This window comes from Pseudonaja textilis, chromosome Z (genome assembly GCF_049901715.1).
Source record: "Pseudonaja textilis isolate UNSWEBS1 chromosome Z, rPseTex1.2, whole genome shotgun sequence".
Classification (NCBI taxonomy): domain Eukaryota; kingdom Metazoa; phylum Chordata; class Lepidosauria; order Squamata; family Elapidae; genus Pseudonaja; species Pseudonaja textilis.
The window spans coordinates 2,362,334-2,387,438 of NC_142008.1; the positions used below are offsets into that span (position 1 = coordinate 2,362,334).

The 25,105-nt window shown below is 44.5% G+C and overlaps 1 protein-coding gene across 4 annotated transcripts in view; it reads left to right on the plus strand.

Moving 5' to 3' along the window:
- GJC2 (gap junction protein gamma 2) overlaps window positions 1-25,105 on the plus strand; it is a 54,185-nt gene that overhangs the window by 13,951 nt on the left and 15,129 nt on the right. Inside the window, exon 1 of one of the 4 annotated variants that reach the window (XR_015740415.1) lies at window positions 12,459-12,581. The exons of the other annotated variants lie outside the window; for them this stretch is intronic. The gene's annotated coding sequence lies outside the window, so the exon portion shown is untranslated. Of the gene's footprint in view, window positions 1-12,458; window positions 12,582-25,105 lie in introns of those variants that run through there. 4 annotated transcript variants of the gene reach the window in all.

Below are 25,105 nucleotides of genomic sequence, written 5' to 3' on the forward strand. Positions count from 1 at the left end.
GTGGCATAAGGTATTCTGCAATGAGCAGAGGAGTGGAGAACTCTTCTTGTGATATATTTCTGGACTTTCTCAACTGTGCTAATATCAGATACATGATATGGGTTCCAGACTGATGAGCTGTATTCGAGTATAGGTCTAGCAAATGTTTTGTATGCTCTAGTTACTACTGTGATATTACCAGAGAAAAAGCTACGTAGGATTAGGTTAACAACTCTTAATGCCTTTTTGGCTATGTAGTTACAGTGGGCTCTAGCACTTAGATCATTAGAGATGAGTACTCCAAGGTCCTTGACAGAGTTTGGATCCTCAACAAGGTCTTGACTCTTCAGCCTTCATTCAGCTTACTTCGAATCTGTTGGTGACTCCTGCCAGCTCTGGAGGAAGACGGATTCTTAGACCAGACTGCATGTCTTTGGGTGAAGAAGATCCATCCACTGTAGATAAAACGATGGAGCAACGCAAGCAAATTTAGTGGGGACAATTGCCAAAAAAAGGAGAGAGAAGGGATTTTCTGGGGATCTTGACAAGCGCTGTCTTCCCACGCAGAACAATAGCACGGATGTTATTTCCTTTCTGCAGGAAAGCAGAGTTAACCCCTCGACTTTTTCCAGTGACCCAGAATTCTAGCTTCTTTTGTTGGTACGTCACCGCGAAAACTTTGAAGCAGACGGACAGGTGTCTGCCTCCCCCCACAGATGGCCTGGGTGCCAACGCAGAGTTTTTTCCTTCTATTCTATTTTATTCTATTATTCCGTGTTCAGCTTTAAAGTGCAGCAGATGCATCCTGGTTCCACATCTGGAGCGGGGAAGCGGCCCCGGAGGTTCCATTTGGGGGACCAGCGAGGCGGTCATAAGTCCAATTTGTTCCTTATTTTAATATTCTCGTTATCCTGCTGGGCCTTTCAAAAAATGATCCAGGATGGGTGGTTAATAGTGAGAAAAACGTAACTAAAGTGACAGCAGAAGGAAAAGAGACAGACAGTTTGATCTAGTGGTTAAGGCATCAAGCTAGAAACCAGGAGATGGAGAGTTCTAGTCTAGCCTTAGACAGAAAAACCTGGTGACTTTGAGCCAATCACCAGGAGACGGGGAGTTCTAGTCCCGCCTTAGGCATGAAAGCCGGCTGGGTGACTGGGCCAGTCACCAGGTGACGGTGAGTTCTAGTCCTGCCTTGGGAACGAAAGCCAGCTGGGTGACTTTGGGCCAATCACCAGGAGACGGTGAGTTCTAGTCCTGCCTTAGGCATGAAAGACACCTGGATGACTTTGGGCGATCCCATGATCCAAATCCAGACCCTTGGTAACTGATTCATATTTATGACAGTTGCAGTGTCCTTGTGGGGGTGGTCGCGTAATCCCCTTTTACAACCTTCTGACAGTCCATAGGGAAGCCAGGTTCACATAACAACCGTGTGACTAACTTTACAACTGCAGCGATTCACTGAACCAACATGCCGGGTGGCTGGTCAAATGGGGCAAAACTCACTTAATAACTGCCTTGCTTAGTGACATAAATCCGGGACCATAAGTCGAAGTCTGCCTGTCTACCTGGGCTAGTTTTGAGCCTCCATAGGAAGAGGAGAAGAGAAGTTTTCAACCCCGAGAAAGGGTCACCCTGAAACTTAAAAATGGCCCGCCAATCTGACTTGGACGTGGTGGCCATTCGTGCTCAGCCCCTTCGTGTGGAGCCCAGATGCACGTCTGAAGGGGGGAATTAGAGGGTGGGTGCCTCCCTCTACAGATGGAGTGTGAAATCCCCTTCCTGCACCACCGCCACACCAAAAAAAAGTCTTCAAAGAAAGAGACGCTTCGTTCTGCTGTCCCGTGGTAATTCCATCACTCATCGCCCAGTCATGCGCCCCGAATTCGACAAGTCAATTGACTCAGAGATGCCCCCTCTCCCCCTCCCCTTTCTTCGCATGGGAACATCACATGCAAAGCGAAGACAATGGTGGTGTGTTATATTTGTTACTGGCAATGTGTGAAGAAGCTGGCGTTTTACTATAGACCAGGAGTGTCCAACCTTGGCAACTTTTAAGCCTGGAGGACTTCAACTCCCAGAATTCCCCAGCCAGCTTTTGCTGGCTGGGGAATTCTGGGAGTTGAAGTCCTCCCAGGTTAAAGTTGACCCCTGCTAGAGACCGCCTAGGGAAGCGCTAACAGGCCTGACGTTTTTAGATAAATTAATACGCTATGTTCCTTCTCTAGGGGTTGTATATAAGTAGTCCTCGACTTACGACCCCAGCTGAGCCCCAGATCGCCATTGCTTAAGTGAGACCTTCGTTGAGCGAGTTCTGTCCCCGTTTTTCAACCTTCCTTGCCGCGGTTGTCAATCTGTGCGGTTGTTCAATTGGGAACGCGGTCCTTAAGTGAATCTCTGCCACCGTTAAGATAGTCCCATGGTCGTTAAGCGAATCTGGCTCCCCCACTGCTTGTCAGAAGTTTGGAAAAAGACGGGTCGCTTAACGCCGGGACACTGGGACCGTTATAAATAGGAGTCACTTTACCAAACCTCTGAATTCTGATCGTGTGGCCGTGGGGGACGCTGCATCAGTCGTAAGTGTGAAAAAGCAAGTCATAAGTCCCCGTTTTCAGTATTGTTTGAATGGTCATTAAATGGAAGGTTGTAAGTGGAGAATTACCTGAAATTATGGCTCTTCACAGCAGTCTCCTAAGGCAAACTCTGTACGGTGCAAGGGACGTTTTCACTAAACGAATGGTCGTAAGTCCAGGCAAAAAGTAAATTCCGTCTCTTCGGGGAAGGACGACACAGCCATGCGCACAAACCCCAAAGGCAAGTTCCGAAAAGGAAAAGACAAAAAGTCTGAATATTGACAGACTTGCAAATGTGAGAAACGGAGTCAGGGAGGACTGGCCTTGACTAATTTGTAGCTAAAGGCACTCAGAGAAACAAAAATGTACTTTTTTTGCGCATGTATTTCTTCTCAAATTCATGGAAACATCTTCAAGACTTTTTGCAAGAGGCAGGAGGGAGAAATTGCATCTACGATTTGTGGCTTTTGAGAGGCACAAAAGTAAAACGTGGAGCCCAGAGAAAAGGGAGTTTTTTTTTTTTTTTTTTTAAGGTAATCACGGAGTGAGATACTTTTATAATTGTATTTTTCCTGGAGAAGAAAAGGAAGGTTCCTGTCTGTTTTTTCTTTTATTGTTTTTCCCTTCCTCCCTCCTCCGTTGCTAACTTAGTTCTCCCTCCCTCTTCCTTCCTTCCTCCTTTCCTTTCCTTTCCCTTTCCTGTTTTTTTCTCTCCTTCGTCCCATCCTTCTTTCCTCCCTCCCCCTTCTTCCTCTTTCCTTCTTTGTCTTCTCTTTCCTTCTTTCCATCCCTCCCCTTTTCCTTTCCTTTCTTTTCCTTCTCCCATCGTCTTTTCTTTCCTCCCTCCCTCTTCTTCCTCTTTCCTTCTTCCCATCCCTCCCCTTTTCCTTCCCTTCTCCCATCGTCTCTTCTTTCCTCCCTCTCTTCTTCTTCTTTTCTTCCTCCCTTCCTTTCCTCCCTCCCTCCCTCTCTCTCCCTTTCTCTCTCCATCCTCAAGAGTCGGTGTTTCTTTTTACCTCCTGGGTTAAACCCCTAACCAAAAAAACATTATTTAAAAAACACCCGAAGGAAGCAAACTCCAGCAAACTACCTCAGCAACTCTGGCACCGTGCTGCACCACAAAACCCATGTGCCAGAGACCCCCTAGGAAACCCCTCCTCCCGTCCCCCTCCTCCCAGGCCTAAGATTCCTGGCTCTCAACTCGGGGGGGGGGGCGTGGGGGGAGCCCGCAAGGACCAGGGACAGGCTGAGCTCGTGACGGAGGGTCTTTCCCTTTGCTGGGAGCAGCTCTGAGCCCCAGAAAAACGTATTTTTGTCCCCCTCGCATCATCAGACGATGCTTCTGCCTTTTGGCCAAACGGCCAGTTAATAATCCCCAAGGCCTTTGCAGACCCCACCCTTCCTCCCCACCTCACACACACACCCCTAAGGAAAACTCTCTTTTTCCTGCCTTTTCTCTGCTGGAAAACTTGGAGAAGTTTGCAAACGTTCGCTTCCCACCTCCAGGGTTACCTTCACTTTACAGCCAGCGAGAAGAAAAAAATTCTTTTTTTTTGTCTCTCTGGACCACAGAGAATTTCAGCCATCTCTGGACTCAGGATAGGGTGGCACAAATCCAGCCTCCTGGACTCGCAACTCCTGCACAACTGCGGGTTGCGAGTCCATTACGCCCTTGTGCGAATGCACGTTGTGCGTCTGTTGACTCCAATCCCTGCTCACAAGTCCTCGACTTACAACCACAGTGGAGCCCAACGTTTCTGCCGCTAAGCGAGGCAACTTGTTCCGTGAGCTGGGCCCCCGTTTTGCCCCCCCTTTCTTCCCGCAGCTGTTAAGCAAACCCTGCAGTTGTGAAGTGAGTCGCACACGGTCATTAAGTGAATCCCAGCTTCCCCATCGACGTTGGTTGTCTTGTCCCGAAAGGAGCCTCACATCACACACACACACACACACACACACACACACACACACACACACACACATGGTTATACTGCAACCGTCATAAATATGAGTTGGTGGCCAAGCGGCTGAATTTTGATCGCTTGACCTGAGAGATGCTGCAACGATCGTAAGTGCGAAAAATAGCCATAACTGGCTTTTTCCAGTGCTGTTGTAACTTCAAACGGTCACTAAATGAACAGTTCGAAGGCAAGGACTACTGCCATGTGCTCGACATGGGTCGTGAGACAAGGACTTTGTATACTAGAGGAACAGAATAAAATAGAATATAAATGCCCTCATTCGGGGATCCAGCTCTTTTAAGATACGTTTGATATGTCCTTTGAAAGCCCTTTTTTGGTGCTTCCAGAGACTCATGGATAGATAGATGGATAGATAGATAGATAGATGATAGATGGATGGATAGATGGATAGATGATAGGATAGATGAATGGATGTAGATAGATGGATAGATGGGATGGATGGTAGATGGATAGATAGATGGACAGATGGATGGATGGATAGACGCAGCGGAAGATGGATGGGGGATGTGGATAGATGGATAGATGGATGGATGGTAGATGGATAGATGGGATGATCGATAGATGATGGATAGACAGACAGACGCGGACAGATGGATGGATGGATGGATGGCAGATAGATGGATAGACAGATAGATAGATGGATAGATAGATGATGTGGATGGATAGATGGATAGATAGATGATAGATGGTAGACAGTGGATGGATAGATGGATGGTAGATAGATAGATAGATAGATAGATAGATGGTAGATGGTAGATAGACGTGACAGTAGATGGCAGACAGATAGTAGTAGCAGTGGACAGGACGCGATGACAGCAGATAGATGGTAGATGGTAGTAGATAGATAGATGGATGGGTGGATGGTGGATGGATGATAGATAGATGGACAGATGGATGGATGGATAGTAGATGGCGCAGTGGTGGATGGATAGATGTAGATAGTAGTGGTAGTGGATGTAGTAGATGGATGGATGGATGGATGGATGGATGGATGGTGGACGCGCGGATGGCAGATAGATGATGGATGGTAGTGGCGCGATAGATGGATGGATGTAGATGGTAGTAGATGGAGGGTGGTAGACAGATAGATAGTGTGGTAGTAGATAGATGGACGGATGGGCATGGATGGATGGATGTGGTAGATAGCAGATGGTAGATGGATAGATAGATAGATGGCAGTAGATAGAGGTAGATAGATGGTAGCAGATGGACAGATAGACAGATGGCAGTGTGGTAGCAGACGACGGAGACGTGGATGGATAGTAGTGGATGGTGATAGATGATAGATAGATAGACAGCAGCAGACAGTAGTGGTAGTGATGGTAGCGGTGGCGGATGGACAGACAGATGGGTGGTAGTAGTAGATAGTGGTGGTAGTGGATGGTGGAGGGATGGATGGATGGATAGATAGATGGTGTAGCAGTGGTGGTGGTAGTAGATAGTGGTAGCGGATGGATGGTAGCAGTGGCAGTGGTGGATGGTGGTAGATGTAGTGGCGTAGCGGCAGCGGTAGTGGTGGATAGTGGGCTGGTGTAGCGTGGTGGTGGATGGTAGTGGTAGTGTAGTGGATGTGATGGATGGTAGTAGTGTAGTAGTGGCGTGGTAGTAGTGGATGTAGTGGTGGTGGTGGTAGCAGATGGATAGTAGCGCGATGGATGTAGTGGTAGTGGCGATGATGGATGGCGGCGACGTGGTAGATGGTGTGGATGGATGGCGTAGTGGTGGCGAGGCGTGGTGGATGATGGTGGTGTAGTGGTGGATGGTAGATAGATGGATGGATGGATAGATAGATGTGTGGTGTAGTGGTGCGATGGGTGCGGGTGGTGGTGCGTAGTGGTGTGGTAGTAGTGGCGGTAGTGGATGGTGGTGGTGGCGGGGCGCGGGTAGTGGTGGTGGTGGATGTGGATAGTGGCAGCAGTGGGGATGGTGATGGTGGATGGATGGGGTAGAGTGCAGTGGTAGTGTAGTGGTGGTAGATGGATGTGGATGGTAGATGGTAGTAGTAGATAGAGGTGGTGTAGCAGTGGTGGATGGCGACGCTAGTAGTGGTGGTGTAGATAGTAGTGGATGGCGAGTGGTGGATGTAGTGGATGGATAGATGTAGATGGATAGTAGTGGCGGCGGTGCAGTGGTGGTGGAGGGCGGACGGTGGAGGTAGTGGATGTGGTGGATAGATGGTGGATGGATGGATGTAGTAGATGGATAGATAGTAGTAGATGGATGGTAGCGGCGGCAGTGTGGACAGTAGATGGTGGATGATGGTGGTAGTGGTGGTGGATAGTAGATGTGGTGGATGGATGGATGTAGCAGCGATGGATGGACGGATGGGCGTGATGGATGGTGCAGATGGATGGATGGATGGATAGACGGTAGATGGATGGACAGGATGGTAGATGGTAGTGGATAGATGGATAGGATGGTTGGATAGAGGATTAGATAGCAGTGGATGGTTAGTAGTAGATGGATGATAGATGATAGTGGATGGATGGATAGATGGATAGATGGATGGATGGTAGTAGATGGATAGATGTGGATGGATGGAAGGATCGATAGATGATGTGGTAGATGGAGATGCGGATGTGGATGGTGGATAGGATGGCGGTAGTGGATGACAGTGGCAGATGCAAATGGATGGATGGTAGATGGATGGATAGATGGATGGATGGATGGATAGGTGCAGTGGATGGATAGATGGTTGATAGGATGGATGGATGGTACTGGATGGATGGATTCCAGATGATCAGGATGGTTGAAAGTAGATGGCCAGATGGCAGACAGTGGTGGTGGATTAGCAGCAGCGGATGGAGTAGATGGTGGTAGATAGATGGATGGATGGATGGTGATGGATGGTGATGGATGGATGGCGTGGATGGATGGTGGAGCGTGGTGGTGGTGGATGTGGTAGATGGGCGATGGATGGTATGGATGGTGGTAGATGGTAGATGGATGTAGATGGTAGATGGCGGTGGATGGTGTGGATGGGTGGATGGATGGTAGATGGAGGATGGGAGCGTAGATAGTAGATAGATGGATGGTAGATGTGTGGATGGATGGATGGATGGTGGCGGATGGATGGATGGATGGTGGATGGATGTGATAGATGGATGGATGGGATGGGTGGGTGGATGGATGGGATGGATGGATGAGATGGATGGATAGATGGATAGATGAATGGCAGGCTCCTGCATCCAGGACTCCACATCCTTGCCAGCCTCTCCCCCCCTTGGCCGGAGGGACCCTTAACGCCTCCCCCCCTTTCCCTGGCCAAAAAACTTAGATTTCCAGCGGTGGAAAATCCAAAGCCCTTTTCGGGCAGGACGAAAGAGCCTTTTAGGACTGGTGGATTTCCTGCCGCCGTTTTCCAGTCCATTAAGACTCTGGAGGGCATCGGGGTTCGTAGACCCCACATTGCTTCGCTTTGACTCATAAACTGGGTGTTGCGATACGCCTGGTTTCCACCTATTGAAATGACGGCCGTTTGCTGGCCGGCACAGGAACTGACCTCTTCCATTGTTCGCAAGAGGGACGATGACACAAAGAAGGATAATTACCTATTCTTTCTTTCGTTCTTGATGGCTTTCCCAAAATTCGAAGCAATTTTATTGTATTTTATTTTATTTTACTTTTTTTTTGCTGAGGCAGAAATTTCATTCGGAATAAGGGAAGGGGCAGCAGAAAGTTCTCTTCCCCCTCCCCTCCATGCTTTAACAAATAAAATACGATGATACAATAGAATGAATGAGCTGGAAGGGACCTTAGAGGTCTACTAGTCCAGCCTCCTGCTCAAACAGGAGAATCTACACCCACTCAGATATGTGCCTGTCCAGCTCCAGAGGTGGTCATTTAGGAACCGAGGTTAGTATGTGTGGTTGTTGGCAGTTAGTCCTCAACTTATGACCGCAGTTGAGCGTGAAATTTGCATTGCTGAGCGAGACATTCGTTCAGGGAGTTTTCCCCTATTTTACGATCTTTCTTGCCACAGTTGTTCAGTGAGTCACTGCGGTTGTTAAGTGAGTCACACAGTTGTTAAGCGAATCTAGTTGACTTTGCTGGTCAGAAGGTTGCTAAATGGGAGTCACGTGACCCCACGTGACAATACAACCATCATAAAATACGAGTCAACTTGCCAAGCATCTGAATTTTAATCGTGTGACCTTAAAGGATGTTGCAGGGGTCGTTAAGTGTGAAAAGTGGCCACAAGTTATTTTTTCAGAGCTGTTGTAACCTTTAACGGTCACTAAATGAACTGTTGTAAGTCAAGGATTAACTGTACTCAGGGATGGGATTCTACCGGTTCAGACTGGTTGTATAGAACCGGTCGTTATGATTCTGCGCACTTCAGAGAACTGCAAATTGTGCCCCTGGCTGGCCCCGCCCCTCTCTGTCTGCCCTGCCCCTCCCTGCCCAGTCAGTCCTTATCGCAAATGCGCGACATCGCTGACTGTGTTCTTCCCCGCCCAGTCACGCCTTAAGGTATTTTTTTCCCTCTGCCAACAATCAGCTGTTCCGATGATCAGCTCCGCCAGGATCCCTCTGTCTTACCGCTTCGCCCAGGAGGCAAAAAAAAATGGGGGCGGGATTGTTGCTGCAAAAAACAAAAAGAAACCATGCCTACCCAGTCACATGGCCATGCCCACCTAACCACGCCCACCTAACCACGCCCACCTAACCACGTCCACCATAGTGCTTCCCTAAGGAGATGCATTTTCATATTGTCCTCTGGGAAACAGTACGAGTGAATAGTCCTCAACAAAAGGTTGTTTAGTAACCATTCGAATTTGCAATGGCATTGAAAAAAAAAGGACTTAGGATCGTTGTTCACGCTTACGAACATGGTAACATGTGGTAAAAATTCAGATGCTTGACAACTGACTCATACTGATGACGGTCGCAGTGTCCCAGGGTCACATGATCGATCCCCTTTTGCGACCTTCTGACCAGCAAAGTTGATGGGGGAAGCCGGACTGCTTAACAACCTTGGCATTAACTTAAAAACTTCAGTGATTCACTTAACAACAGTGTCAAGGAAGGTCGTTAAGTGGGGCAAAATTAACCTAACAAATGTCTCATTTAGCAATGGATATTTTGGGCTCACTTGTGATCGCAAGTTTAGGGCTACCTGCAACTGTCTAATTATTCCGTAAGAGTTGGGGTTCTTTTGCCCCTAAACCTTATAGATGGTCCCCTCTTGGGGAGGGTTTACAAAAATTTAGTATGGGTAGTCCTCAACCTATGACCACAGTGGGGTCCAGAACCTGATGTTGTTAAACAAGATAGTTCTTAAGTGGTTTACAACCAATCATCCTACTCGCAACCATTAGCAGCGTCCCATCCCTAGGGTCACGTGATGCAATCGACATGTACCGCCGACAGTTGCCCGGTGCCTGGGTCATGTGATCCCGCTTGCAACTTCCCCGCCGGATTCCAACAAGCAGAGTCAATGAGGAGAGGCTGGATTTGCTTAACAGCCACACGGTTCACTTAACAACAATTGCAGTGATTTGCTTAATGACCAAGCAAAGGTCATCAAATTGGGCACAACTCATTTAACAACTGCCTTGCTTAGCCACAGAAATCCAAACAGCGGCCTTAAGTTGAGGAGTACCTCTACCTGCTTATTAATTCAAGACCGAGCTGGTAGTCTCTCTGGGATATCTTTATTGTGTTTTGTTTTGTTTTATTATTTACTTTTTTTATTTTATGTATCATTTTATTTTGTTTTCTTACCTTATTTTATTATTATATTTTTTATATTTTTTGTTTTGTTCTGTTTTTATGTTATTTTTTAATGTTTTACCTTTTTATTTTAATTATTTTTATTTCATTTTGTTTTATTATTTTATTCATTTATTCATGTATTAATATTTTATTTTATTTCATTATTTTATTCACTTAGCTTAGTATGTGTTAATATTTTATTTTATTTCATTATTTTATTCACTTAGCTTAGTATGTGTTAATATTTTATTTTATTTCATTATTTTATTCATTTAGCTTAGTATGTGTTAATATTTTATTTTATTTCATTATTTTATTCACTTAGCTTAGTATGTGTTAATATTTTACTTTATTTCATTATTTTATTCATTTAGCTTAGTATGTGTTAATATTTTATTTTATTTCATTATTTCATTCATTTAGCTTAGTATGTGTTAATATTTTATTTTATTTCATTATTTTATTCATTTGGCTTAGTATGTGTTAATATTTTATTTTATTTCATTATTTTATTCACTTAGCTTAGTATGTTTTAATATTTTATTTTATTTCATTATTTTATTCACTTAGCTTAGTATGTGTTAATATTTTATTTTATTTCATTATTTTATTCATTTAGCTTAGTATGTGTTAATATTTTATTTTATTTCATTATTTTATTCATTTAGCTTAGTATGTGTTAATATTTTATTTTATTTCATTATTTTATTCATTTAGCTTAGTATGTGTTAATATTTTATTTCACTTCATTATTTTATTCATTTAGCTTAGTATGTGTTAATATTTTATTTCATTTCATTATTTTATTCATTTAGCTTAGTATGTGTTAATATTTTATTTTATTTCACTTCATTATTTTATTTCACTTTGTTTTACTTTTTCATTTTCTTCATTTTTTAAAATTCTACTTTATTTTAGGCCTTCACCCCCACACCCTCCCTTCTGCTGGCTCCACCCTTCTTCTTGGGCAAGATGGGAGCTGGAGATTGCTCCGTCCACGCACCGTCAGGCGCTTTGCAGCCAACAAGGACCTGTTTGTTTGGCACCGCTCAGACCAAGAGGCTGATCCAGGCTTCTGCTAGCATTTTTTTAATTGGGACTCCAAGACCAGATATTGTTGGCTTTGAAAGAAGGCCGCGTTTTCACAGAAGAGAGAAATATCATAGTAGGCATTATAACCTGTTAGGAAACCCATCAAAATCAGAGATTTTTTTTTTTTTTTGGAGCAGATCGTGAAAGAAATGGATGCTGGGAACCAGGTCCGGTCTTGGGTTCGAGACAGCTCACTTTATCGCAAGCGAGGCTTATTCGATCTACGTTAAAATCCACATTTCTTTGCGAGGGTTTAGTTTTTAAAAGGCTGCTATGAGTAGTCCTCAACTTAAAACCATACACGCGGTGACCTTTTGAAATTACAGCAGCACTGGGGAAAAAAAAGCAATGATTCACTTAACAACTGTGGTTGTAAAACGCAACACTCAATCTTAACAACTGTCCTGCTTAGACACAGAAATTTGGGGTTTATAAGTTGAGAACTATCTATCTCTACTGTGTGACTTTTAGTTTATCTTGAGTATTGGAGGGGGTGCCGATAGATGTTTAACAAGTGTTTGCCATTAAACACGTGAATAGACACATGTGAACAGACACACAAACGCACAAATATACAAACACACGCTTCATGTCTGAACTCTACATCTACATGAGGTCTAGGAAAGTATTTCTCAAACTTGGCCACTGGAAGGTGAGTGGACTTCAACTCCCAAAATCCCCTGGCGAACATACTTTCAGAAGGGAGGACTTCCAACTCCCAGAATCCCCCAGCCAGCCATGCTTTAAGCGGGGAGGACTCCCGGAATCCCCCAGCAAACGTGCTTTAAGAGGGTGGACTTCCACTCCCAGAATCCCCTGGCCAGGATTCTGGGAGTCGAAGTCCCCCTGTTCTTCCAGGGGCCGAGGCTGAGAAGAAGCCCAGATGCTTTAAGGACATCTCTTTACATTCCTTGCTTTGAGATGCTTTTTCCAGATCCCACCTGGAAGCAATGATGCGCAAACTCAACTTGCTCCAGCATTTGTGCGCCCGTGCATGTGAGTGTGTGGCTGGCTGGCTCTTCCGGTGTTGTGTGTGTGTGTGTGTGGTGTATGTGTGCGCAGAGACATCTATGTAAATACCTCCAGGAAACATCCCTGCTGTCTTTCTCTCGAGCCTGCTGGTGTATCAGCTTCAGGACGCATGTTGTGAATCACACATCGTCTCTCTCTCTCTCTCTTTCTCTCTCTCTTTCTTTGGCTTCGCCTTGAGGTGCTCCATCCCCAGATCTTCCAGGAAAAGGTAGGTTTACCTGCCAGGTGTCTCCTTCCCCTTCTCTGCTCAGGAGGGAGGTCTCAGCAAAGCAATCGCCTCAAATTCAAATAGTTCGATATTGCGAATATCTGGTTGCAAAATCTATTCGGAATCTCTCTTAACAATTTTGCAATTTAACGTCCCCTCCGTGCCATCCTCCAAATTTTTGCAATCTTCGCAATTTGTGACCCTTGGAATCTGCAACCCTTGCAATTTTCTAAAAATTGGACAGGTCCATAAAGATTTTATTTTAGTTATTTTGTTTTAAGGAATAATTTGAGGAATTAGAGGCGTCTTGCGTTGTATTCAATTGCATTGGTTGTGTTATGTTGTTTTATTTTATTTTGTTTTATTATTTTATTATTCTGTTCCCATTCCATTCCTTGTTCTGTGCTGTTTTATTTGATCCTTATTCCCTATTCTATTCTATTCTATTCCATATTCTATTCTATTCTATTCCATATTCCATTCCATATTCTATTCTATTCTTTTTTTGAAAAACAATTTTATTGGTTTTTAAAGACAAACAAAACATGAAGACATCTGGCTTTCTTTCATAAATATGCAAGCATTGTGTCGGTTGGTTTACCATTTTTTTGTGCATCCATTTCGTAGTCTCAATTACAGTTATATTACATAATAACTCATATTATCAATCAGAAATTAAATACCCTGGTATCACTATTAAACAATAATTTGACTATAATTTTATTCATTCACACTTTGCAAGATAACTATAATTTACTTAATTTATTTTATAACAAATCATATAATCATACCAAATCTATCCTAAAAACATTATTATAGATATGATATATAAAAAAAGAAATATATCTTTATATATTCATTATTTCCTAGAATTCTAGATATTCTATTATTGTATTTTATTATCTAACCATTGGTAGAAAAGGTCCCAAATTTTATAAAATGGTTTATCCTCTTGTTCTCTAATTTCAAATGTCAATCTACTCATTTCAGCACATTCCAATATTTTCTTAATAATTTCTTCCTGCGATGGTATTTTCTCATTTTTCCAGTTTTTAGCAAATACAATCGTAGCCGCTGTTAATACAATCAGGTATTTCAAGTCTTTACTATATGTATCAGGTAAGATTCCCAATAAAAAGATCTCTGGTTTCTATTCTATTCTATTCTATTCTATTCTATTCTATTCTATTCTATTCTATTCTATATTCCATTATCTTCCTATTCCTTATTCTATTTTCTATATTGTATTCTATATTGTATTATTTATATTCTATTCTATTCTATTCTATTCTATTCTATTCTATTCTATTCTATTCTATTCTATTCTATTGATTCATTTTACACATTTTTGAACTGTTTTTTTTTTCTCCCGGTGTAAGAGGTGCAAATATCCATCTGTACTTTCCATGGCTACATACCTTTTGATCACATTGAATGTTAACCAGATTTGCAAATTATGCAAATTGTAAAACGGGGTGCATGTACAGTTTAAACCTCAGGATGTCCATATCCTCCTTTTCTTCCCTCCCAGGACAGAGCCCAATTGGACAACTGTCCAGTTTTGGCACCAACAAGGATATTGTCCAATCGGAGCCATTTCAAAGATGCCCAACAGTTTAAGGGTCTAAAACCCAAACCGTGCAAGGAAAAATTGAGGTTTGGGTATTTTGAAGTCTCTAAAGGAGAAGTTTGAGCTGGAGATGCGATGAGAGTAGAATTTTGTTTTAATTCTTGACTAGCCGGATCAAAATACAGAAGCGCTAACCACATAATGCAATGTATCAATCAATTATGACCTAAAAAATCAATATATGATAGGTAATGTTGAATACATGAAGGTTTGTCACACTGAGAAGGGAGTGCACCCGTTCTGGATTTTTTGCCTCAAAAGGTAGAATCAGACTCAAGGTGTTGCAATGGTGAAGAATGAGGTTCAGAAGAACTTCTTGAGACCACAAATGGTCACAGGACTGGGGGAATTCTCCATCACCAGTGGGGTCTTCAAACGAAGGATGGAAATCATATGGTGTCATGGATATGGCACAGAGTTGGAAGGGGCTTAGAGGACTCATAGGCCAAGCAGGAGAACCTCTACCCTTTGTGGTCCTTTCCAACTCTATGATTTGTGATTCTTCGGGTCCTTTTTTTGATCTATGAGAATAGGCGGCAGAGAGATTGTCGTACATCAGCGGGAAGATTTTTTTTTTAACAATGGAAGTAAACGCTAAATAAATTGGACACAGTTTATGGAGGGGAAGAAAGTGTGAACTCCCTGAACGTATGATACTTTTGAAAGCGGGCAAGATCCCCTCAAGTTTTTGTTCTTTCGTATCAATTTATTCGTTTCAGATTTATTAACCCTTAAAAATTAATTAAAATTAATCGTAGCAATTTGGAGGTGACTCTCGGTGGGCATATAGACGGACGTTGTCCAGGAGAATCTGTCTTCAGGCTTGTTCTTGAGGTCTTTGGGTGGTTGCCACCATAACTGAGTTTATTTACGTTGTTTATCTTCTTCTCTTTCCGTCCACCTTTCCCATTATCATGGACTTCTCAAGGGATCCTGAGTTTTCTCTCTGAGTGATGGTCCATCCTGTTGGTGTTGAGTCTTGGTGACCACCTGGAATCTTCTCCAGGCTGATTTATCCCCAACTTGGTCCTTCAGATCTTCCAATAAGACATTCATGGTCAACATAGTTGAATTGTTTCTTCTTCTTCCCCTTCTCCTCCTCCTCCTCCTCCTCCTCTTCTTCCTTCTTCCCCTTCTTCTTCTTCTCCTCCTCTTCTTCTTCTTCCTGTTCCTGTTCCTCTTCTTCTTCTCCCCCTCCTCCTCCTCCTCCTCCTCTTCTTCTTCTTCCCTCTTCCCATTCTCCTCCTCCTCCTCCTCCTTCTTCTTCTTCTTCTTCTTCTTCTTCTTCTTCTTCTTCTTCTTCTTCTTCTTCTTCTTCTTCTTCTTCTTCTTCTCCCCCTCCTCCTCCTCTTCTTCTTCTTCCTCTTCCCATTCTCCTCCACCTCCTCCTCCTCCTTCTCCTCTTCTACTTCTTCCTTCTTCCCCTTCTTCTTCTCCTCTTCTTCCTTCTTCCCCTTCTCCTCCTCCTCCTCCTCTTCTTCCTGTTCCTCTCCTCCTCCTCCTCTTCTTCTTCTTCCCTCTTCCCATTCTTCTCCCCCTCCTCCTCCTCCTCTTCTTCTTTCTTCCCTCTTCCCATTCTCCTCCTCCTCCTCCTCCTCCTCCTCCTCCTCCTCCTCCTCCTCCTCCTCCTCCTCCTCCTCCTCCTCCTTCTTCTCCTCTTCTACTTCTTCCTTCTTTCCCTTCTTCTTCTCCTCCTCCTCTTCTTCCCTCTTCCCCTTCCCCTCCTACTTCTCCTCCTCCTCCTTCTTCTCCACCTCCATCCACATCTTCACCTTTTCATTTTCCCCAATATTCTGCACTTCCTGAGGGACCTGCTGTTTTTCATTGATCGATGAATTCTAGGAACCCAACTTAAAATTTGGCAAGGTTGAGAGTGCGTGCTTGCGTGTGTGTGTGTGTGTGCAACCATACCGCCTGGCATGGTGGAGGCCATCCCCCTAACTGTGTGGGGTCCAAATCTAAACAGAGCCTGAGCTTTTATGGGGTGGTGGTTGTATGAGCATTTTGGGGGGTGCAATGGATACCCCAACTCTTCTTGTTAAATTTTGCCCCACCCTCCCTTAAAAATGAAGGCAGAAGGATATTAGGGTTGCTTGGACCATACAAGCAATGGGGGTGGGGAAATGTATAGGTAGTCCTTGACATACGGCCACTCATTCAGTGACTGAAGTTACAACAGCACTGAAAAAAAGTGACTTATGACCGTTTTACACACTTACGACCCTCACAGCATCCCTAGGGTCACTTGATCAAAATTCAGATACTTGGTAGCTCATGTTTATGACGGTTACAGTGTCCCGGGGTCAGTGCGATCCTGACAAGCGAAGTTAATGGGGAAGCCAGATTCACTTAACAACCATGTCACTAACTGCAGCGATTCACTCGACAACAGTGGCAAGAGGGGCAGCGCTCACTTAACCTCTGTCTCACTTAGCAACGGAGATTTTGGGCTCAATAAGGACGATCTGGAGAGTCCTTTTCTTTCCAGAGGGAAGCAAACAGAGATATGTGCGCATCAGATGCTGGCTTGTTCCTCTCTTGCACGCCTGAGGGGAGGGCGATGCTGGAGGGAGAAGGCAGACGATTCTCTAGGACAGATGTGTGGGAAATTGTTGGGCGGTGCGCACGCCAAATATCTGTGTTGGCGGGGAGAATAATGGCCACAGGGAATATGGTGTCTGGGAAAGGTCAACCCCGAGTATCCCCATAGAAATAGGTGTGTTTGCACATGTATATGTCAAGGCAGGGGCCGAATATTATAGAATAGGCTAAGAGAGTTGGGAGGGGGCTTGGAGGTCATCTAGTCCAACCCCTTGGTCCGGCAGGAGACCCTTCAATGATTTCAGACAAATGGTTGTCCAATCCCACTCTTAAAAACTTCCAGTGTTAAAGCATTCACAACTTCTGGAGGCAAAGTCGTTCCACGGATTAGTAGTTCTAGTAGTCCTTGAGTTACGACCACAAGCCATTTTGTCCGGAACAACATAGGCGTCACACCACCACTGAATCCAAAATTTGCGTTGCTAAACGAGACAGTTTTCACCAGTGAGTTTCGTCCCATTTCACCACCTTTCTCGCCACCGTTGTTAAGTGAATCACAGCAGTTGTTAAGTGAGCCTGGCTTTCCCCATTGACTTTGCCTTCAGAAGGTCTGCATAAAGGGATCACATGATCCCCGGGAGACGCTGCAACCGTCATAAATACACGCTAGGGGGCCAGGCGTCTGAATTTGGATCACGTGACTGTGGGGAAATGCTGCAATGGTCGTAAGTATGAGAAAACGGTCGTAAGTCACTTTTTAGAGCGTTCTAAAGGGTCACTAAGTGAACTGTTGTAAATCGAGGACTTGCCACTTTCTAAGCATCCAAATTTTATTATGGGACGCCGGGGATGCTGCGATGGTCATAAGTGCGAGGACTGGTTGCCAAGTGCCTTTTTTCATGGCCATTGTTACTCCGAACGGTTGCTAGGTCATAAGTTGAGGACCATTTGCCGTGTTTAAAGGGTTGCTGATCAGATGCCCATTCCTCCGTTGAAAACTATAATCCCACCAACCTTCTTCGGAAGATGCCGGAGAACCCTTCTCCTCCAGGGTCTGGGTTCGAGCATTGCCAGTTTGCTCCTTCCCTCAGTTTAAATGCCTCTCCTATCTACCTTTTCCTCTCTCCCCATTACAGGTAGTCCTCGACTTGCAACCATTTGCTTAGCGACCGTTCGAAGTTGGAACCACACTGGAAAAAAGGGCCGTTTTTTTACACTTAATGTCTGTCACGGCATTCCCCAGAGGTCAAAATTTGGATGCTTGACAACTGATTTGTATTTATGACAGTTGCAGTGTCCCAGGGTCACATGATCCGTTTGGCGACCTTCTGACGAGCAAAGTTGATGGGGGGGAAGCCAGATTCGCTTAACAACCATGTGACTCACTTAACAATGGGCAGTGATCCACTTAACAACTTTGGCGAGGAAGGCCGTGAAATATTGTGAACTTCACTTTTTAACAAACATCCTGCTGAGCAATGGAAATGTTGGGCTCAGTTGTGGTCGTAAGTCAAGGACCATCTGAAATCCGGTCCTAGTCTCTTTCACTCTCTCTCTCTCTCTCTTTCAAAAGTGGGGAACAGGCAGGGGTGGGATTCAAATTTTTTAACAACCAGTTCTGTGGGTGTGGCTTAGGTGGTGGGCGTGGCTTTGGTGGTCATGTGACTGGGCGGACATGGCTTGGTGGTCATGTGACTGGCTGGGTGTGGCCAACTCAATATCACTCACATCTAGACTCGCATCTCCTCGCCTGGCCTCTCATGACTGGGGGGGATGCTGCAACAGTCGTAAGTGTGAAAAATGGTCATAAGTCACTTTTTTCAGTGCTGTTGTAACTTTGAATGGTCCCTCCAGACAAGCAAAGTACTAGCGAAGGAGGGGAAAAAAACTCCAGAGAAGTTTCTGAGACAGGAAGTCTAGTCCTGCCAAGAACGTAATAAGGGATAATGTAGAGGCAGTTTCTGTAAGCAACACCAGAATGTTTTCTTCCTGCCTTCCTTACAGGATTAGCCCAGTAATTTCTTCTAATAATGAACTGCTTAGAATGTTAACAACCGGTTCTAGCGAATAGGTGCAAACTGGTAGAATCCCACCCCTGGGAACAGGCTATCTGCAAGCAATAACCCCCCCACCCCACCCCCCGAGCCCCATTTATGGTCCTGGAGTAGAAAGAGAATCATCCTTATCGATTGTTTCTTTTTAACTTCGATCGGTGGATTCATTCATGACAATTATTTCGCTTAGCCACCAAAATTTAGGGTTCCCTCACGGTCGTAAGTCGAGGATCAGCTGCAAAAACCAGCTGTGCGTCTGGGATCCCACCCCAGTTCTATGCCTGGAAGAGGAGTGGGGGGGGCGATGACCTCAGCTCTCTTATTAAACGCCCCTCCGTTTCCTTCCATTTCTTTAATAATTCGTCCGAAAGGAATCCTCAGGAAGAGCCCCGTGTAATTAAAAATCGGGGTGGGAACTCAGCGAAATTGCCAGATAGGAGAAATTATTTCCTGTTATTTAAGTTTCGGGAGCGACACGAAGGGCTCAACGAGTTTCCCCCGAGGCGTTTAACGCGACCCAGACCTTCTGCTTTCCCAGCGCCGTTGCAGGAAAACGAGAAAATGGCTTGCCCAAAAAAATAAATAAAAATAAATGAATTTTTTTTCTTCTTCTTTTTTTCTGAGCTGGGGGAGGAAAGCCCTCTTTTTTCTCTCTCTCTCTCTTTCTCTTCCTTTTGTGCGCCGTTCGTTTTTAGTGGCGTTTCTGGACCGAGAACAGAGGAAAAAAGAAACAATCGCAAAGCAATTTTTCCTGATTTTTATTCTCACCCGCCCATCCCGAGGGGTGTTTTTGTTGGCAAGGAATTTCATGGAGCAGCCGGCCACCCTTGGACAGGGGTGGGGGTAATCCCTTTAATGTCTTTTGGTGGGGGGGGACACCGTGGTAGGCAGGAGAAGTAGTCCTCGGCTTACGACCTTTCGTTTAGTGACTGTTTGAAGTTACGACGGCACTGGAAATAGTGACTTACAACGGGTCCTCTCGCTTACGGCCACTGCCACGGTCACTTGATCAAAATTTGGGAGGTGGGCAAACAGCACAACAATCGTCCTCGACTTACAACCACCAATTAAGCCCCAAATTTCTGGGGCTAAGCAAGACAGTTTTAAGTGAGTTCTGCCCCGTGTTACAGCCTTTCCTGCCACTGTTGTTAAGCGAATCACTGTGGTTGCTAAGTGAACCCATCTTCCCCATCTACTTTGCTTGTCAGAAGGTCGCAAAAAGGGGATCGCAAGATCCTAGGAACACCACAACCGTCATAAGTACGAGTCAGTTGCCGAGCTTCTGAATTTTGCTCATGTGATCATGAAAGTTGTCGTGTCACTGAGATTTTGATCATGAGCATTGTCATGTCGCTATTTTCAGTACCGTTGTAACTTTGAACGGTCACTAGATGAATGGCTGTAAGTCGAGGACTTACCTGTATCTGGCTTGAAGGTAGAATCTGTTTTAACACATCTTTCTAAAGCAGTGTTTTTGCAAACTGGGCCCATTTGAAATGGGTGGACTGAAACTCCCAGAATTCCCCAGCCAGGGGGTTGGGCTAGATGACCTCCAGCATCCCTGGAATAGAATCTTATGATTCTGTGGATGTTTTTGGGTGTATTAGCTGTGCAGGGTTGCTCAGCGAACTGAAAAGCCATATAAATGTAATAAAATAATACATATTAACTGTAGGCTGTCTTCGACTTACAACCCTTCGTTTAGTGACTGTTTTCGCTGTAAAAGGTGGCTTACGACTGGTCCACGCACTTAGGACCGCTGCAGCTTCTCCATGGTCATGTGATCCAAATTTGGGGGCTTGGCAACGGGTTCGTTTTTATGACAATTATGGTCTCCCAAGGTCACGCGATCCCCTTTTGCAGCTTTCCAGCAAGCAAAGTCAGCGAGGAAATCCAGATTCGCTTAATGGCCACTTGATTCACTTAACAACTGCAGGGATCTGCTTAACCTCCGTGGCAAGAAAGGCTATAGGAGGAGGCAGGATTCACCTAACAACTTTTTCACTTAGCAACAGAAAAAAATTGGGCTCATATTGTGGCCATAAGTTGAAGGCTATTTGCAAACGTTAACTATTATTTTATATTAACTCGGCAAGGTCCCATTTTTGGAGAACATTCTTTCTTCCAAGGGTGCAAATCTATCTTTCCTCGGCCCTGAAAAGTTTTCGCATTTTCTGTCTAATGATAGTTTGTCTGCTGAAAAATCTAAATTTTGCTCTGAAATATGCAGTTAGCTGCTTTCCAGACCAAATATTTTGACATTTGCTTCTCTGGTGTTTTGCATCGCTCTGTCTAAACAACCCAAAACATTGTCATTTTGTGGTCTGCTGCCGTTTTTTCTGGGTGTGCAGCTTGGCAAAGATCCCCAAAATTATCTCACTTTTTTTGGGGGCGGGAGGGAAGCGGGGGGAACGATTTTTCAAGGCTACCCAGCAGAAGCTTGCCATAGCTTTGAAGGTTGCAAAATCTGTCGACGTTTTCTGTTCTCAAAGGGGTTTATAGGCAGGCCTCGACTTACGACCACAATTGAGCCCAACATTTCTATTGCTAAGCAAGGCAATTGTTATTTCATTCCTGCATGATTCCTTTTTTTCTTTTTTGGTCACAGCTGTTATACTTAATAATACTAAGGTTGTTAAGTGAAATGTGCAGTCATTAAGCGAGTTTGGTTTCCTCCATTGTTTATCAGAATCCGGTCGGGGTGGTCGCAAAGGACCCCAGGACAACACAACCGTCGTAAATACAAGCTGGTTACCAAACGCGTAACGATGGGGGTGCTGAAACAGTCATAAGTGTGAGGACCGGTTATAAGTCACTTGTTTCAGTGCTGTTGTAACTTTGAACACTTTTACTTCCAGTTTTATTTCTGGCTTCCAGCAAAAAAAAAAAAAAAAGGGTTCCTAGCGGTTCGCTTAGTGACCGCAGTGTTCGGTTAAAGACTGCGGCAGAAAAAGGTTCATAAAACCCAACCAGTTAGGTGATGACTCATTTTACGACCATCCTGACTTACAGCTGTAATTGCCAGTTAACATCATATGGCCACAGTCATTGAGAACCAGGCATCAAATACAGGTAGTTTAATGCAGGCAGTGCTTGACTTCCAACCGTTCATTTAGTGATTATTCAAAGTTACAAAAGTGCTGGTAAAAATGGGACTTGTGACTGTTTGCACACTTACAATCGTTGCAGTACCTCCATGGTTAGGTGATCAAACTCCAAACTTTTCACAATTGATTCATATTTATGATGGTTGCAGTGTCCCAGGTTCTATGACCAACATTTGCGACCTGACAAGCCAAATCAATGGGGAAAGCCAGACTCATTTACCAACCATGTAATTCACTTAACAACTCAATGATTCACTTAACAACTGTGGCCGGAAATGTTGTAAAATGGGGCAAAACTCAACTGAAGAACTGTCTCGCTTAGCAACCGAAATTTTGGGCTCAATTGTGGCTGTAATTCGAGGACTATCTTACAGTTACTTTGGCCCATTTCTTGCATAATAGCAGGCTTTCGAAATGAATAAACAATGCCAGGAGTCAGCCTGTAGTTGTGGTGATATCTAAATGTGGACGTAAATAAATAAATCTTCGTTGGATGTTTGTAAGGGCAGGAAACAAACTCTGCGCCTCAAAGGAGAAGTTTTTTTCAGACAGAAACCTTGAATGTGGCTGAACTTGCAACTCGAGGAAGACCTGTCTTACAAAAACAATACAGATAATATTTGAATTCCAATTATTCGTTTAGTGACCATTCAAAGTTACAAACTTGTGATCCTTTTTCATACTTAACAACCGTTGCAGGATCCCTGTGGTCACGTGATCAAAAAGTTCAGATGCCTGGCCACTGACTCGTATTTATGACGGTCGCCGTGTCCCTGGCGGTCATGCAATCCCCTTTTGCGACCTTCTGATAAGCAAAGTCAATGGGGAAGCCAGATTCACTTAACAACGGTGTTACTCACTTAACAATTGCAGTGGTTCACTTAATGACGAGAACTGAGGTTGTAAAATGAGGCAAAAGTTCACTCCAGAAGTGTCTCACGTAGCAACAGAAATCTGGGGCTCCATTGTAGCCGTAAGCTGAGGATTACCCATAATTTTGCCCACCACATGTTTACAGATAGTCCTCCACCTACGACCACAATGGAGCCCAATATTTCTGTTGCTAAGCAAGACATTGAGGTTTGCCCCATTTTACCAACATTCTTGCCTCCATTGTTAAGTGAATCCCTGCAGCTGTCCAGTTACTAGTATGGTTGTTAAGTGAATCTGGCTTCCCCATCGAAGGTCGCAAATGAGGATCAAATGACCCCGGGACATGCGACCGTCATAAATGTGAGTCAGTTCTCAAGAAACTGTATGTAAATCACATGACTATGAGGATACTTCCATGATCGTGTGAAAAATGGTCCTAAGTCACTATTTTCAATGCTCAAACAGTCACTAAGTGAGGCGTTATAAATCGAGGATTAACTGTATTCCCCAAAAGAGCAAACATACAATTTTTCCATGCTGTCTGGTGGGCTTGGAATCGCCTCTCATGCTTCCTCCCTCCCTCAAGGGTCCCTTCGGTGGGTTTAATGCTCCGCTGACCGGCGCAGGCGGGTTGCGGACGATCGATGAGCCAGCGGAGTCACTTTCGGATCGCTGCCCTCGGGGAAATCTGCCCCACATCGGCCAGTCAGTCTGGATTGATTCCGTTGAGGTTGCTGGTCTTCATTAACCCTGAGATAGTCTGTCCCGTTTCTATTTCCACCCTTTGGCCTCCTACTCGAAACACCAGGGCTAACAAGCGGTGCCGGTGATCGTAATTAATTAGTAACAATTACAGCTAAAGATAACGAACCATTGGACGGGCGCCCTGTTCACTCTGACAGCATCAAATGCTGGGGTTTTTTTTAGGCCGTTTGCACGCGGCTGCCTTACCCCAAAGCAAACAGGTCGATTGGTGTATATATATACATATATATGCATATATATACTTAAATATATTCTTTGCTCTGGGCGGGTTGCGTTATTTTTGGTGCTGAAGGCCTGCCGTAGAGTCGTCCTCGATTTAACGACCGCCCTTAGCCCAGCCTTTCTGTTGTTAAACAAGAAAGTGGTTTAAGTAAATTTTGTTTTACGATTTCTCTCGCCAGGGTTGTTAAGCGAGGCAGGTTGTTAAATGGATCTGGCCTTCCCCATTGACTTTGCTTTGCAAAAAGGGACCACATCACCCCACCCTTCAGCCGTCATAAATATGAGCCAGTTGCCTTGCCAAGCATCTGAAGGTCGATCATGTGACTGTGGGGGACATTGCAACGGTTGTAAGTGTGGAAAACAGCCGTAAGTCACTTTTCTGAGTGGCGCTGTAAGATTTGGACGGTCACTAAATGAACGGTTGTAAGTTGAGGACCAGCTGTATCACTTGGGCGCCTAAAAGAAGGAATGGCGATTAGAGGAACTTCCAAATTCAGAGGCACTAGCTCTGAAAATGCCTGTTGAAAAATACAGGGAGTCCTTGATTTACGACCACGGCTGAAGCCCTTCTGTTGCAAAGCAAAGCAGTTGTTAAGTGAGGTGCACCTGATTGTACAAGCTGTTTTGCCACTGTTGTTAAGTGAATCATGGCAGTTCTGAAGAGAACCACACGGTCATTAAATGAATACGGCTTCCTCCATTGAGTGCTTGTCGGGAGCTGGCCAGGAATATTACAGATGCTGATCATGTGACACCCTCCCGCCCCCCAGATGCTACGACCGTCATAATTACGTGATAGTTGCCAAGTGCCCGAGTTGCAATCCTGTGTCCGTGGGGATGTGCAACAGTCGTAAGTGAGATGGCTGGCCACTTTTTTCAATGCCGTCATAACTTGGAAGAGTTGCTAAATGAATGGTTGTAAGTCGAGGACTATCTGTCACGAAGAACCATCGGTCGTTTGATACTCCAGAGCAATCCCTTGGACCCCTGCCAGGACATAAAACGGGTCTGATTCAGTCTTTCCGGCTTGCAGAGGAAGGAGAGGGAAACTGAGTCAGACCTCCCAGTCCAGCCAGTTACATACTGGGTAGGTCGATCATTTAAAACCAGTTTATCCAGGAGAAATAAAATTTCTTTCCTTCCTCCCATCTTTCTTTTTTCTTTTTCTTTTCTCTCTTTCTCTCTCTTTCTCTCTCTCTCTCTCTCTTTCTTCTTCCTTTCTCTCCTTTCTTCTCTTTGTCACTTTCCCTTTCATTCCTTTAATCTTTCTTTTTCTTTCTTTCTCTCTCACCCTTCCTTTCTCCTTCCTCCTTCCCTTTTCTTTTTCTTCCT